Raw genomic sequence first — 15,234 nt, forward strand, 5'->3', positions numbered from 1 at the left:
GCGCCTGTAGTCCCAGCTACTCGGAGAGGCTGGGACTACAGGCGCCCGCCACCACGCCCGGCTAATTTTTTGTATTTTTAGTAGAGACGGGGTTTCACCGTGGTCTCGATCTCCTGACCTCGTGATCCACCCGCCTCGGCCTCCCAAAGTGCTGGGATTACAAGCGTGAGCCACCGCGCCCGGCCGGATAGTCTTGATAGACATCTAATTAAAGTATCTTGCTCTCTCTAAGGGATGGACATGTGATCCCAGCTAGGTCATTTCAATGTTCTCCTGGACTTTGGGTTTTGAGCAGAGAGAAATAATGAGGAAAATAATTTCTTGATTTATCCATTTTCTCCTTCGACTTGGATCACTAGATCTCTCCTAGTTCTCTCCTAGTTTATGTTCTTTTTAAGTGTGGCTATCTTCAGCTGGTCCTTCAATTCTGTGAGCTACCTTGTGTTCTTCCAATAATATTTTATTATTTTTTCTTTTCTTTTTTGAGTTTTCAGTTAGCCAGTTGGTTTTGTTGCTTACACCAAAGAACCTGATTAAACCTTCAATGCGAGCCTGTTTTACATTGATAAAGTTTTGAAGAAAAGGTTAAGGAGAAGAATAATGTTGTCAAGTTAGTGAACTAGAAAAGTATTCTGGAAACACTGTGTTAAATGGATTGGAAAGCAGAGAGACTGAAGTGAGGGGGACCCCTTAGGAGGCTGTTGTAGTAGTTTTAGAACCGGGAAATGAGGACACGGGCTATGGTGGTGGCAGTAACAATGAGAAGTAAGAGACGTATAAGAGACATTTTTAAGAAAAAAGAAGTAAAAGGTCTTAGAAACTGACTTGATGTTGACTTTGGAGGAGATTTTTTTTTAAAGTCAGAGATCTCTCAGAGATTTCAAGACTAAAGGACAGGGAGATGAATGAGAAGTCTATATGAGAGACTGAGGAAAAACAACTAAAGAAATATGATAAGAATCAGGGTTTTGCAACAGCATGTGAGCCAATGGAGGAGAGATTGACTACTTGTAGAGGACAATCAAAAGTGTTAGAGGTTGTGGGAAAAACCTAGAAATCAAGAAAGGAAAGAAAAAGTTCTCATAATCCTTCAGTTTAGCTGAAATCTCAGAAGAAGAACAGTTCTCATTGTTGACTGGAAGAAAAAGCCATTGAATATAGCATTATTTGTGACCGTCTAGAAGAATGGTTCTTAAACAATTTTTGTTCCATGGGTCTTTTTAGCAGTCTTGTGAGGCCTACAGACTCTTTCTCATAATAATGTGTTTAAATGTGCTAAACAAAACATAAAAGAGCTTTAAAAGAAACCAATTATGTAGAATTTCAGTTATCAAAATATTTTAAACTTGTTCAAATAGTAAAGCATATGCCATTTATTAATGTATTGAGTAATAAGACAATACGTTTATTTATTTTCTACTGCTAAAACATCTCTGATTTTTAATTGTATTTATTTCCATCATTCATTAGTTGTTGACAATGATGATGATGAAAGTGACAAGAAAGATTATGACTAACATTTGTTTTTCCTAATTTTTACTTTTTGTGGATACATAGTAGATGCATATATTTGTGAGGTACAAGAGATATATTGATCCAGGCATACAAGGAATCACAGTCACATCAGGGTAAATGGGGGTATTCATCACCTAAAGGATTTATTCTCTCTTTCTGTTACAAGCGATACAATTATACTCTTACTTATTTTAAAACGTACAATAAATTATTGTTGACTCTAGTTACCTGTGGTTCTATTGAATACTAGACATTATTCATTCTTTCTCACTATTTTTTGTACCCACTAACCATGTCCCCTTAAAACTCCCACTACCCTTCCCACCTTCTGATCACCATCCTTTAACTCTCTATCTCCATGAGTTCAATTGTTTTATATTTAGCTCCCACAAATAAGTGAGAACATGTGATGTTTGTCTTTCTGTGCCTGGCTTATATCATTTAACATAATGACCTCCTGTTCTATCCATGTTGTTGCAAATGACAGGATCTCATTCTTTTTTATGGCTGAATAGCATTCCATTGTGTATATGTACCACATTTCTTTACACATTCATTTGTTGATACACACTTAGGTTGCTTCCAAATCTTGACTGTGAATAATGCTGCAATAAACATGGAAGTTCATACATACTTTCAATTTGCTGATTTCATTTCTTTTGGGTGTATACTTAGCAATGGGATTACTGGATCATATAGTAGCTCTATTTTTAGTTTTCTGAGGAATCTCCAAACTGATTTTCATAGTGGTTGTGTTAATTTACATTTCCATTAACAGTGTACAAGCTTTCCTCATATGGTTTACCTTTGTGTCCCCACCAAAATCTCATCTCGAATTGTAATCCCTATAATCCTCATGCGTCTGGGGAAGGGTCTGGTGGGAGGTGATTGGATCATGGGGGCAGTTTCCCCCATGCTGTTCTTGTGATAGTGAGTGAAATCTCATGAGATCTGATGGTTTTATAAGTGTTTGGCAGTTCCTCCTTCATGCACTCTCTCTCCTGCCATCTGGTGAAGAAGGTGCCTGCTTCTCCTTCTGTCATGATTTTAAGTTTCTCTATTGAGGCCTCCCCAGCCACGCGGAGCTGTGAGTCAATTAGGTCTCCTTTGTTTTATAAGTTACTCAGTTTTGAGTAGTATTTTTATAGCACTGTGAAAACAGACTAATACAGTTCCCTTACCTCCACATCCTCACCAGCATTTGTTATTGCCTGACTTCTAGATGAAAGCAATTTTAACTGGGGTGAGATGATATCTTATTGTAGTTTTGATTTGCATTTCTCTGATGGTCAATGATATTGAGCATCTTTTAATACATCTGTTTGCCATTTGTATGTCTTCTTTTGAGAAATGTCTGTTCAGATATCTTGCCTATTTTTAATCAAATTATTAAATGTATTATTAAATTTATTCCTACAGATCCGTTTGAGCCCTTATATATTATGCACATTAATTCCTTACCAGATGGATAAGGGATATCAGAGAAAAATATTTTCTTCTATTCTGTGGGTTTTCTCTTCACTTTGTTGATTGTCTCCTTTGCTGTGCAGAAGCTTTTTAACTTGATGTGATCCCATCTGTTGAATTTTGCTTTGGTTGCCTGTGCTTGTGTGGTATTACTCAAGAAATCTTTGCTCAGTGCAATGTCCTGGAGAGTTTCCCTAATGTACTCTTTTAGTAGTTTCATATTTTAAGTCTTAGATTTAAGTCTTTAATGCACTTTGACCTGATATAGCAAGACATTGGGGTCTAGTGTCATTCTTCTGCATATGGATATCCAGTTTTTCTAGCACCAATTGTTGAAGAGACAATTCTTTCTGCAATGCAGTTTCTTGGCAGCTTTGTTGAAAATGAATTCACTGTAGAGGTATGGATATTTTTTCTGGATTCTTCTGTTCCATTCATCTATCTGTCTATTTTTATACCAGGACCATCCTGTTTCAATTACTGTACCTTTGTAGTATAATTTGTAGTCAGATAATGTGACTTCTCCAGTTTTGTACATTTTGCTTAGGACAGCTTTGGCTATTCTGCGTCTTCTGTGGTTCCATATAAATTTTAGGATTGTTTTTTCTATTTCTGTGAAGAATATCATTGGCATTTTGATAGGGATTGCATTGAATTTGTAGATTAGTTTGGATAGTATGGACATTTTAACAATATTAGTTCTACAATCCACAATCATGAAGTATCTTTCCACTTTTTGTGTCCTCTTTAATTTTTTTCATCAGTGTTTTATTCTTTTTATTGTAGAACTCTTTCACTTCCTTGGTTAAGTTCAGTCTTAGGTATTTTGTTTGTAGCTACAGTAAATAGGATTACTTCTTTGATTTCTTTTTTCAGATTGTTCACTGTTTGGTATATATAAATGCTATTGATTTTTGAATGTAGATTTTTTATTCTGCCACTTTACTGAATTTATCAGTTCAAATAGTTTTTGGTGGAGTCTTTAGGTTTTTTCAAATATAAGATTACAGCATCTGCAAACAAGAATACTTTGACTTCCTCCTTCCCAATTTAAATGCCCTTTATATCTTTCTCTTGTTTGATTGCTCTAGCTAGAACTTCCAGTACTGTGTTGAATAACAGTGGTGAAAGCGGGCATTCTTGTCATGTTGCAGATCTCAGAGGAAAGGCTTTCAATTTTTCCCCATTCATTATGATACTGGTAATTGATCTGTCATATGTGGCTTTTATTATGTTAAGGTATGTTCCTTTTGTCCCCAGTTTTTTGAGGGTTTTTAACATAAGGGATGTTGAATTTTATCAAATGCTTTTTCAGCTTCAACCAAAATGATGGTTATTGTTTTTGTCCTTCATTCTGTTGATAAGATGTACCACACTGATTGATTTGCATATGTTGAACTATCTTTGTACCCCTGGGATGAATTTCACTTGGTGGTAATGAATGATCTTTTTAATGTGTTGTTGAATTTGATTTGCTAGTATTTTGTTGAGGGTTTTTGCATCAATGTTCATCAGGGATATTGGCCTGTAGTTTTCCTTTCTTGATGTGTCTTTGTCTGGTTTTGGTATCAGGGTAATACTGTGCCCATAGAATAAATTTGGAAGTTTGCCCTACTCCTCTATTTTTCAAAATAGTTTGGATAGGATTGGTATTAGTTACTTTTTAAATGTTTGGTAAAATTCAGCACTGAACCCATCAGATTCTAGGCTTTTCTTTGCTGAGAGAGTATTTATTACAGCTTCCATCTCATTATTTGTTACTGGTGTGTTCAGGTTTTATATTTCTTCACTGTTCAATCTTAGTAGGTTGTGTGTGTCTAGAAATTTATCAATTTTTTAGATTTTCTAGTCTATTGGCATATCATTGCTCATACTATCTGCTAATGATACTTTGAATTTCTGTGGTATCAATTATAGTGTCTCCTATTTCATCTCTGACTTAATTTGGGTCTTCTCTCTTTTTTCATATTTAGTCTGGCTAAAGGTTTGTCCATTCTGTTTATGTTTTCAAAAACAAACTTTTCATTTCATTGATCTTTTGTATTGATTTCATTTCAATTTCATTTATTTCTGTTCTGATCTTGATTATTTATTTTTTTCTACTAATTTTGAGTTTGGTTTGCTCTTCCTTTTCTATTTCTTTAAGATGCACCATTTGTTTGTTTATCTAAAATTTGTTTAACATTATGATGTACCCACTTATTGCTATAAACTTTCCTCTTAGTAGCCCTTTGGCTCTACTCTGTATGTTTTGGAATGTAACGTTTCCATTATCATTTGTTCAAGGAATGTTTTTATTTCCTTCTTAGTTTCTTCATTGGCCTACTTGTCATTCAGGAGCATCATGTTTTACTTCCATGTGTTCATATAGTTTACAAAATTACCCTGTTATTTTTTAAAACCTTTTGCAATTATATTTCAGGTTATTTTAATTTTTAATTTTTCTGGGTACAATAGAAGGTATATATATTTATGTGGTACATGAGATGTTTTAATACAGGCATGCTATGGATTTTTACTTTTATTTCATTGTGGTCAGAAATGATACTTGATGTTATTTTAATTTTTGCAATTTTTTGAAATGAAAATGAAAATGTTTTGTGGCCTAACATATGAACTATCCTTGAGAATGATCCGTGTGCTGAGGAGAATGTGTATTCTACAGCCATTGGATGAAATGTTCTGTAGATATCTATTAGGTCCATTTGGTCCATAGTGCAGATTAAGTCTAATGTTTCCTTTTGATTTTTTTCTCTGGATGACCTGTACAAAGCTGAAAGCGAAGTGTTGAAGTTTCCAGCTATTGTTGTATAGGGGTTTACTACTCTCTTAAGCTCTAATACTTTTTGCTTTATATATTTGGATGCTTCAGTGTTGGGTACATTTATATTTACAATTTTTACATCCTCTTGCTGGCTGAATGGAGACTTTTAGCATTATAAGATGATCTTCTTTGTCTTTTTTAAAGTTTTCATCTCAAAATCTATTTTTTCTGATATAGGCATAGCTATTCCTGCTATTTTCTGGTTTTCATTTGCATGGTATATCTTTTTACATCTCTTTATTTTCACTCTGTGGGTGTCTGTATAGGTGAAGTGTGTTTTTGGTAGGCAACAGATCTGAGTCTTGTCTTTTTATGCATTCAGCCACTCAATTTCTTTTTATTAGAGAGGTTAGTCCATTGAAATTTCAACTTCATTGTTGATAAGTTATTACACACTCCTTCCGTTTTGTTATTTGTTTTCTGGTTATTTGTAGTCTTCTCTTGGTTTTTTCTCCTTCCTTCCAGTCTTCCTTTTTGTGAAGGTGATTTTCTCTGAAGGTATATTTTAATTTCTTCCTCATTATTTTTGTGTGACTGTTGTAGGTTTTTTGAGGTTACCATGAAGCTTGGAAATAATATCTTATAACCCATTATTATAAACTGATCACAACTTAACACTGATTGAATAAACAAACTAACAAGCAAGCAAAGGAAAAACTACACTTTAACTTCATCCCCTCACTTTTTAACTTTTTGCTCTTTCTTTCTATTTATATCTTCTTGTACTACCTATGTCTTAAAAAGCAGTCGTAATTATTTTTAATGGGTTCATCTTTTAGTCTTTTTATTGAAGGTATGAGTAGTTTACACACCACAATTACAGTGTTCTGTAATTTTCTGTGTACTTACTATTACCAGTGAGTTGTGTATCTTGATGATTTCTTCTTGCTCATTAACACCCCTTTCTTTCAGAATGAAGAACTCCCTTTAGTATTTCTTGTAGGATATGTCTGGTGATGATGAAATCCCTCTGCTTCTGTTTGCCTGGAAAAATCTTTATTTCTCCTTCACGTTTGAAGGATATTTTCGCCAGATTTACTATTCTAGAGTAAAAGGGTTTTCCCCCACTTTCAGCACTTTAAACACCTCGTGCCACTTTCAGCACTTTAAACACCTCGTGCCACTCTCTCCTGGCCTATAAGGTTTCCACTGAAAAGTCTGCTGCTAAACATATTGGAGCTCCATTGTATGTTGTTTCTTTCTTCTTGCTGTCTTGCTGCTTCTAGGATTCTTTGTTTATCTTTAACTTTGGGGAGTTTGATTATTAAATGTCTTGATATTATCTTCTAGAGGTTAAATATGCTTGGTATTCCATAACCTTCTTGTACTTGGATATTGATATCATTCTCTAGGTTTGGAAAGTTTTCTGTTATTATCCCTTTGAATAAGCTTTCCACCCCTATCTTTTTCTCTGCCTTCTCTTTAAAGCCAACAACTCTTAGATTTTCTTCTTGGAGGCTGTTTTCTAGATCTGGTAGGTATGCGTCATTTGTTTTTATTCTTTCTTTTGTCTCCTTCAACCGTGTATTTTTAAATATCTTTTATTCGAGTTCAGTAATTCTTTTGCTTGGTCACTTCTGCAATGAAGAGACTCTGATGCATTCTTCAGCATGTCAGTTACATTTCTCAACTTCAGAATTTCTGCGTGATTCTTTTTAATTATTTCAATCTCTTTGTTAAATTTATCTAATAGGATTCTTAATTCCTTCTGTGTTATCTTGAATTTCATTGAGTGTCCTTAAAACAGCTGTTTTGAATTATCTGTCTGAATGATCACATATCTTTTTCTCCAGGATTGGTCCCTGGTGCTTTGTTTAGCTCATTCGGTGAGGTCAAGTTTTCCTGGATGGTCTAGATGCTTGCAGGTGTTCATCAGTGTGTGGACATTGAAGAGTTAAGTATTTCTTGAAATCTTCACAGTCTAGGTTGGTTTGTACCTGTCCTTCTTGGGGAGGCTTTCCACGTATTTGAAGAGACTTGAGTATTGTGATCTAAGACTTTGGTCACTGCAGCCATATCTGCATTAGGGGGCACCCCAAGCCCAGTAATGCTGTGGCTCTTGAATACTCATAGAGCTACTGCCTTGGTGGTCTTGGGTAAGATCCAGAAAAATTCCCTGCATTTTCAGGCAGAGAATCATTTTCTTCCCTTTCTTTTAAGTGAATGGAGTGACTCTTTCTGTACTAAGCTGCCTGTAGCTAGGGGAAGGGTGACACAAGCACCCCTGTGATCACTACCACTGGGAATGTGCTGGGTCAGACCTGAAGTCAACACATTAGTGGGTCCTACCCAAGGCCCACAGTAACCATTCACTGGCTACCACCTATATTCACTTAAGGCCCTATAACTTCTACAATTAGCAGGTGGTGAAGCCAGAAAGACTTGTGTCTTTCCTTTCAGGGTGGCCAGTTTCTGCTTTCCCCTGGCAGGTTCAGAGATGCTGTCCAGGAGCCAGGGCCTGAAGTCAAAAACCTTAGGAATCTACCTGCTGTTCTATTTTACTGTGGTTGAGCTGGCACCCCAGCCACAAGTCAAAGTTCTTCCCACTCTTTTCTCCCATTTTCATAAGCAGAGCAGTCACTTCCTGTGGTCACCATCTCCCCAGGCCTGTGGCAAATACTGCCTAGTTATCACCAGTGTTTCCTTAAGGCACAAGGGCTCTTCAGTCATTTTGTGGTGAATGCTGCCAGGCCTGGGACTCTCCCTTCAGGACTGTGGGCTCCCATCTGGCCCAGCGTAGGTCCTTAAATGCCATTTAAGAGTCAAGCCCTGGAATCCTGGACCCCAAGGACCCTCTTCATATTGTTCCCCATTGTGGCTGTGCTGGTAGCCAAGCTGCAAGACAAAGTCCCCTTTATATTTTCCTTTGCTTTTATCAAGAAGAAAGAGTCTCTCCCTATATCTATAGCCACTACAGCTGGGAATGTGCTGGGTTATACCTGAATCCAGCATGTCTCTGATTCTCATCCAAGGCATATGGCAACTACTTCCTTGGTACTCCTACTGATTATTCAGGGACCAAGGGCTTTTTAATCAGTAAGTAATAAATCCTGCTAGACTGGGTCTTTCTTTTCAAGGCAGCAGGTTCCCTTCTGGCCCAGAGTGTGTCTAGATATGCCATCCAGGTGCTAGGGCCTGGAAAGGGGACCTCATGACTTTGCCCAGTGCTCCACCTTACTGTGGCCGATCTGGCATTCTGGTGACAAGATAAAGTTCTCAGTGCTATTTCCTCTCTTCTCCTCAAGCAGAAGGAAGGATTCTCTCTTGTAGCTATGAGCTGAACTTCCTGGGGTTGGGGCAGGGATGGTGGTGCAAGCACTCTCTTGGCCACCCCAGCTAGTGTCCCACTAGGTCACAAGTCCATTGAACCAAACACTATACCAGGACTCGCTCCCTAATTGCTGTTCTTATGACTTAGACTGCTTTTCTAGTTCATTTAGGACCCCAGAGCACTTTAGCCTGCATTGGTGGGGCTTGCCAGAACTCAGGCTCCGACCACTGAAATGCGTGAATCCCCACTGGCTAGGGCTGCTCTAAATGTTCCATCCATGGGTGCCAGCTGAGTTCTGCATAGTGTTGCTTTCTACTGTGTTAGGACATCACTGAATTTCAATGCAAAGTCCTCTAGTCACTGCATTCTCCCCCACTCAAGCACACAGATTGTCTCTGCATGACATGAGGCCACTGCTGGAGGATGGGGGAGGCATGGCTGCAGTAATTGAAGTCTTTATTTCCTAATTTCTTCAGTGCCTCTTTTGTTGATATGAAGTTAAAACTAGGTACTGTAATCATACACCTGATTTTTGCTTTATATGAAGATGCTCTTTTGCATGGACAGTTGTTTAATTTGGTGTTCTTTTTGGGATGATAATCAGTGAAGTGAAGGCTTCTATTCAGCCATTTTGCTACACCCCCAAGGGCTATCAACAATACATGTAAAATATAGGCAATTTAAATGGCCAGATTATTGAGGTAGAAAATCAGTAAGAAAACATTGGACTTAACCTACACTCTAGAACAAATGTCCCTAGCAGGCATATATAGAACAACCCATCTAACAGCTAAAGAATACACATTTTTTAACTGGACATGGAACATTCTGCAGGATAGATAATATGTTAGACCACAACACAAGTCTTAACAAATTTAATAAGATTTAAATCATATTAAGTATATTTTATGACCACAATGATATAAAACTAGAAATCAATAAAAGAAGGTGATTCAGAAAACACAAAAACATGAAAATTAAGCAACATGCTCGGAAACAACCAGTTTGTCAACTAAGAAATTTAAAAGGACATTTAAAAATGTCTTGAGACAAACAAAGATGGAAACAACATATTAAACTCATGGGATACAGCAAAAACAGTTCTAAAAACAGTCTATAGCGATAATACTTACATTATAAAAGAAGAAAGATCTCAAATAACCTAATATTGTACCTCAAGGAATCAGAAAAGTAGGAACAAACTAAGCCCCAAGGTAGTAGAAGGAAGGAAATAATAAAAATCAGAGTAGAAATAAATAAAATAGAGACCAGAAAAATAATAGAAAAGATCAATGAAATTAAGAGCTGATTTTTTGAAAAGATAAGAAAAATCAACAAATTTTTACCTAGATGAAGAAAGAAAACTCAAATAAATAATCAAATCAGAAATGAAAGAAGAGACATTACGAATGATATGACATAAATATAAAAAGTCATAAGAGGGTATTATGAAAAATTACATACCAAAAAATGAATAATCCATTAGAAATGGATAAATTCCTGGGCACATACAACTATAAATATTAAATTATGAAAAAATAGAATATTTGAATGGACCTATAATGAATAAGAAAAATTGAACCAGTAATAAGTCATGTATCAAAGAAAAGCCCAGTGTCTGATGGCTTCACTGCTGAATTCTATCAAATATTTAAAAAAGAACTTATACCAATGTGTTTCAAACTGTTACAAAAAATAGAAGAGGAGAGAATACTTCCAAACTTGTTTTATAAGACTACCATTGCCCTGATATGAAAGCCAAACAGGACAGTACAAAAAGAAAAGACAAGAAAAGAAAGCAAAGCAAAGAAAGCAAAGCAAAGAAAACTGCAGAGTGATACCCCTGATAAAAATAGAGGCAAAAATCCTCAACAAAATACTAGCAAGCAAAATTCAACAGCACATTAAAGACATCATTCACCATGATTCAATGATATTCCTCCCTGGGATGAAAAGATGGCTTCACATGTGCAAATCAATAAATACAATACATCACATTGATAGAATAAAGGACAAAAACCATATGCTCATTGCAATTGATGCAGAAAAAGCATTTGACAAAATTCAACATCCTTTCATAATAGAAACATGCAAAAATTAAATATAAATGTTCTGCAACAAAATAAAGACCATGCGTGACAAACCTACAGCTAACATCATACCTAATGGGAACAGTTCAAAGCTTTTTCTTTAAGATCTGGAATAAGAAAAGGATACTCACTCTTGCCACATCTATGCAACAGAGTACTGGAAGTCCAAGCCAGAGCTATTAAGACAAAGAAATAAAGGACATCCAAATTGGAATGGAAGAAGTTAAATTACAGGTGACATGATCTTATATATAGAAAACCCTGAAGAATTCACCAAAAAACCGTTAGAACTAATAAAAGGATTCCAGTTGCAAGATACAAAATCAACATACAAAAATCAGTAACATTTATATATACTGATAATAAACTACCTCAAAAAGAAATCAATAAAACAATCCCATTTATAATATCTATGAAAACATACTTAGGAAGAAACTTAACCAAGGAAGTGAAACATCTCTACACTGAAAACTATAAAACATTGATGAAAGAAATTGAAGACACTAATAAATGGAAAGATATCCCACATTCATGGACTGGAGCAGTCGATATTGTTAAAATGTCCATACTATCCAAGCAATCTAGAAGTTTGATGCAAGGCCGGGCGCGGTCGCTCACGCTTGTAATCCCAGCACTTTGGGAGGCCAAGGTGGGCGGATCACGAGGTCAGGAGATCGAGACCACGGTGAAACCCTGTCTCTACTAAAAATACAAAAAATTAGCCGGGCGTGGTGGCGGGCGCCTGTAGTCCTAGCTACTCGGAGAGGCTGAGGCAGGAGAATGGCCTGAACCCAGGAGGTGGAGCTTGCAGTGAGCCGAGATTGCGCCACTGCACTCCAGCCTGGGCGACAGAGCGAGACTCCATCTCAAAAAAAAAAAAAAAAAAAAAAGTTTGATGCAATCGCTATGAAAACATGAAAGATATTCTTCATAGAATTAAAACATCCTAAACTTCATATGGAACCACAAAAGACCCTGAATACCCACAGCAATCTCGAACAAAAAAAACAAGAGTTGTCACACTATATTACTTCAAAATATACTACAAAGCTGTAGTAACAAAAACAGCATGATACTGGCATAGGAACAGACACAGAGACCACTGGAGCAGAATAGAGAGCCCAGAAATAAATCTACACATTTACAGAAAACTGATTTTCCACAAAAGTGTCAAGAACACACATTGGGGAAAGAACAGTCTCTTTAATAAATGCTGTTGGAACAACTGGATATCCACACGTAGGAGAATGAAACTAGACCCTTATCTTACATCACGTACAAAAATCAACTCAAAATGGATTAAATACTAAAATCTGAAGGCCAAAATTATAAAACTTCTAGAAGAAAACGTAGGAGAAAAACTACATGACATTAGTCATGTTAATGATTTTTTGGATATAACACCGAAAGCACAGGAAATAAAAACAAAAATAAACACGCTAAACTACATCAAACTAAAAAGCTCTACAAGGCCAAGAAAGCAATTAATAAAGTAGAAAGACAATCTATAGAATAGGAGAATATATTTGCAAACCATACCTCTGATAAGGAGTTAATATACAAATTATATAAAGAACTTAAAGAATTCACTAGCAAGAAAACAATCCAGTTTTAAAATGGGCAAAGGATCTGAATAGATATTTCTCAAAAGAAGACATACAAATTTCCAAGAGGTATAAGAAAAAACGCTGAACATCACTGATCATAAGCGAAATGCAATTTAAATCCACAAGGAGATATCACCTCACACCTGTTAGAATGGCCATTGTCAAAAAGACAAAAGATAAATGTTGACGAAGAGGTGGAGAAAAGGGAGCATTTCAAAACTGTTGGTGGGAATATTAGTCAATACAGTCCTTATGGAAAACAGTATAAAGGTTCCTCAAAAAACTAAAAATAGAACTATCATATAATCTTGCCATCTCATTACTGGGCATATATCAAAAGGAAATGAAATCAGTATGCCAATTAGATATCTGCACTCTCATGTTCATTGCAGCATTATTCACAATGTCTATCAATGAATGAATGGATGAAGAAAATCTGGCATAAATACACAATGGAATACTATTCAGCTATAAAAGAAGAAAATCCTGCCTTTTCTGACAACATGAATGAACCCGGAGGACAAGTACAGAAATGCAAATACTGTATGATCTCACTCATATGTGGAACAAAAAATTAGATCTTAGAATTAGAGTGGTGGCTATGATGGGCTGGAGTATTTGAAGGGGGGGTGTTGTGGAGATGTTAGCTAAAGGATAAAAAATCTCAGAAGGAATAAGTTCAAGAAATTGTACATCATGATGACTATAGTTAATAAAAATATTCTTAAAAAATGCTGAGAGCAGATCTTAAGTGTTCTCATCACAAAAATGATAACTATGTGAGGTAATACATATGTTAACTAGCTAGATTTAGTCATTCCACACTGCATATATACATAAAACATTATGTTGTACATAAAAATACATACAATTGTATTCATCAATTAAAAACTAAAATAAAAATAAATAAAACACAATATGGAAAATTTAAAATTAGGCTTTATTTTTCAAAAGACATGTCAGTGTCAAGATCATTGTTACTTGAATAAATATATTTAGTAAAAACATTAAACTCTGGAGTGGTGTTTGAATCAACTCCTGACATGTATTGATCAATGATCAATTACAGGTAGAGAGTATCAGAAAGTAACTTTTATGCCTGGGTAACCAATGTGATAACATATGACTTCATTGTTTGGTGGCTGAACAACAAGTAGATGCAAAGTTGCTGAATAGTTAGCTGTCTATGTGGCATAAGCCTCTGTAGACAGGAAGACTGAAATCACGTACAATCTAATGACTATCATAATTCTAAAGTTCTGATGTATGTAAATAACATTTTAAGACATCTGCAATGACAGTTATGTGATATAAAAATATCTGTGATTTCTATTGTTGACAGTCACAGGTACTGCTAATCCTATTGTGGTTTGTTGTCTATTATCATAAGATAATGTCAAATTTTAGTTAGGTTAGTGAAAATCGAGATTTAATTTTTTTCTGATGACATTCTGAGAATCCTCCATTGCTGTGGGCTGATGCCTGGTTATGAACCCTGCTTAGAGTGTAGTTTCAGTTGCATGGAGAGAATGTAAGCAAATGAAATGGAATCATAGCTAAACTGCAAAACTGGGCTAAAGAGCACAAGTCAAAAAAAGACTGAAAGGGGAAACACCTCTTCCTCAGGTGTAGAAAAGAAAGAGAAGATGGTTTTCGGTATATTTAGAAGATGAAATGTTCATTTTCCTGCAGTGTCCTTTGCAAAGAAGTCTTCTTTCTTTATGAGATGTCCTTTAAAATCAGCTTTAGAAAAAGACTGTGCATAATTGATTATTTTGTGGCACACTAGCACTTTAAAATAATATCATTCTTATATAATAGCTTTTTTAAAGTCTCATTTTTATCATTAAAAATGAACATCAGACTTTTCCCTAATATCTACAATGCAGCAAGACCTTTTAAACTCAGGTGCTGCCTACTTTCCAAGAATGGCATTTTCTCCTACAGCTGTTCTTTTCCTCATGATATATTTCTGTTTCCCACATATATCAAGTTTTGCTCATGTGAGCTTTCCTTGATTTATAAATGCTATTTTTGTATTAAAGAAGACTCTTTGATTATTAGAATTTTCATATCACATACTAAAGTAACACCATAATCTATTACCATCTCATACAATCCTTATGACAAATATTTTTATAATGGTAATGGGCCATCTTCAATAAAGATCAATGTCTTGCAAAATTTGGTTCAAATTTGGCTATTTCTAATAAGCCTTCTGTGAAAAATCCCTCTAATTCCTCTGCTCAATTGACAGAGATGAAATGGATTTACAGCACTGATGATTAGATGTTTGAAGAAGGGAATTAGAGCTCACCCTCTTGCCATTTGTTTCATTTACCTAGGTTTTGACCTCACTATGCAGCATGAGTAGTAGTTTCTAGAACATTGTTTTTGCTGTGATATTTATCATTTATTAAAAATAAATACAATGTTAACATTTTTCCTACTAAAAGAGTA

Source organism: Hylobates moloch, unplaced genomic scaffold (assembly GCF_009828535.3).
Source record: "Hylobates moloch isolate HMO894 unplaced genomic scaffold, HMol_V3 SCAFFOLD_7, whole genome shotgun sequence".
Lineage (NCBI taxonomy): Eukaryota > Metazoa > Chordata > Mammalia > Primates > Hylobatidae > Hylobates > Hylobates moloch.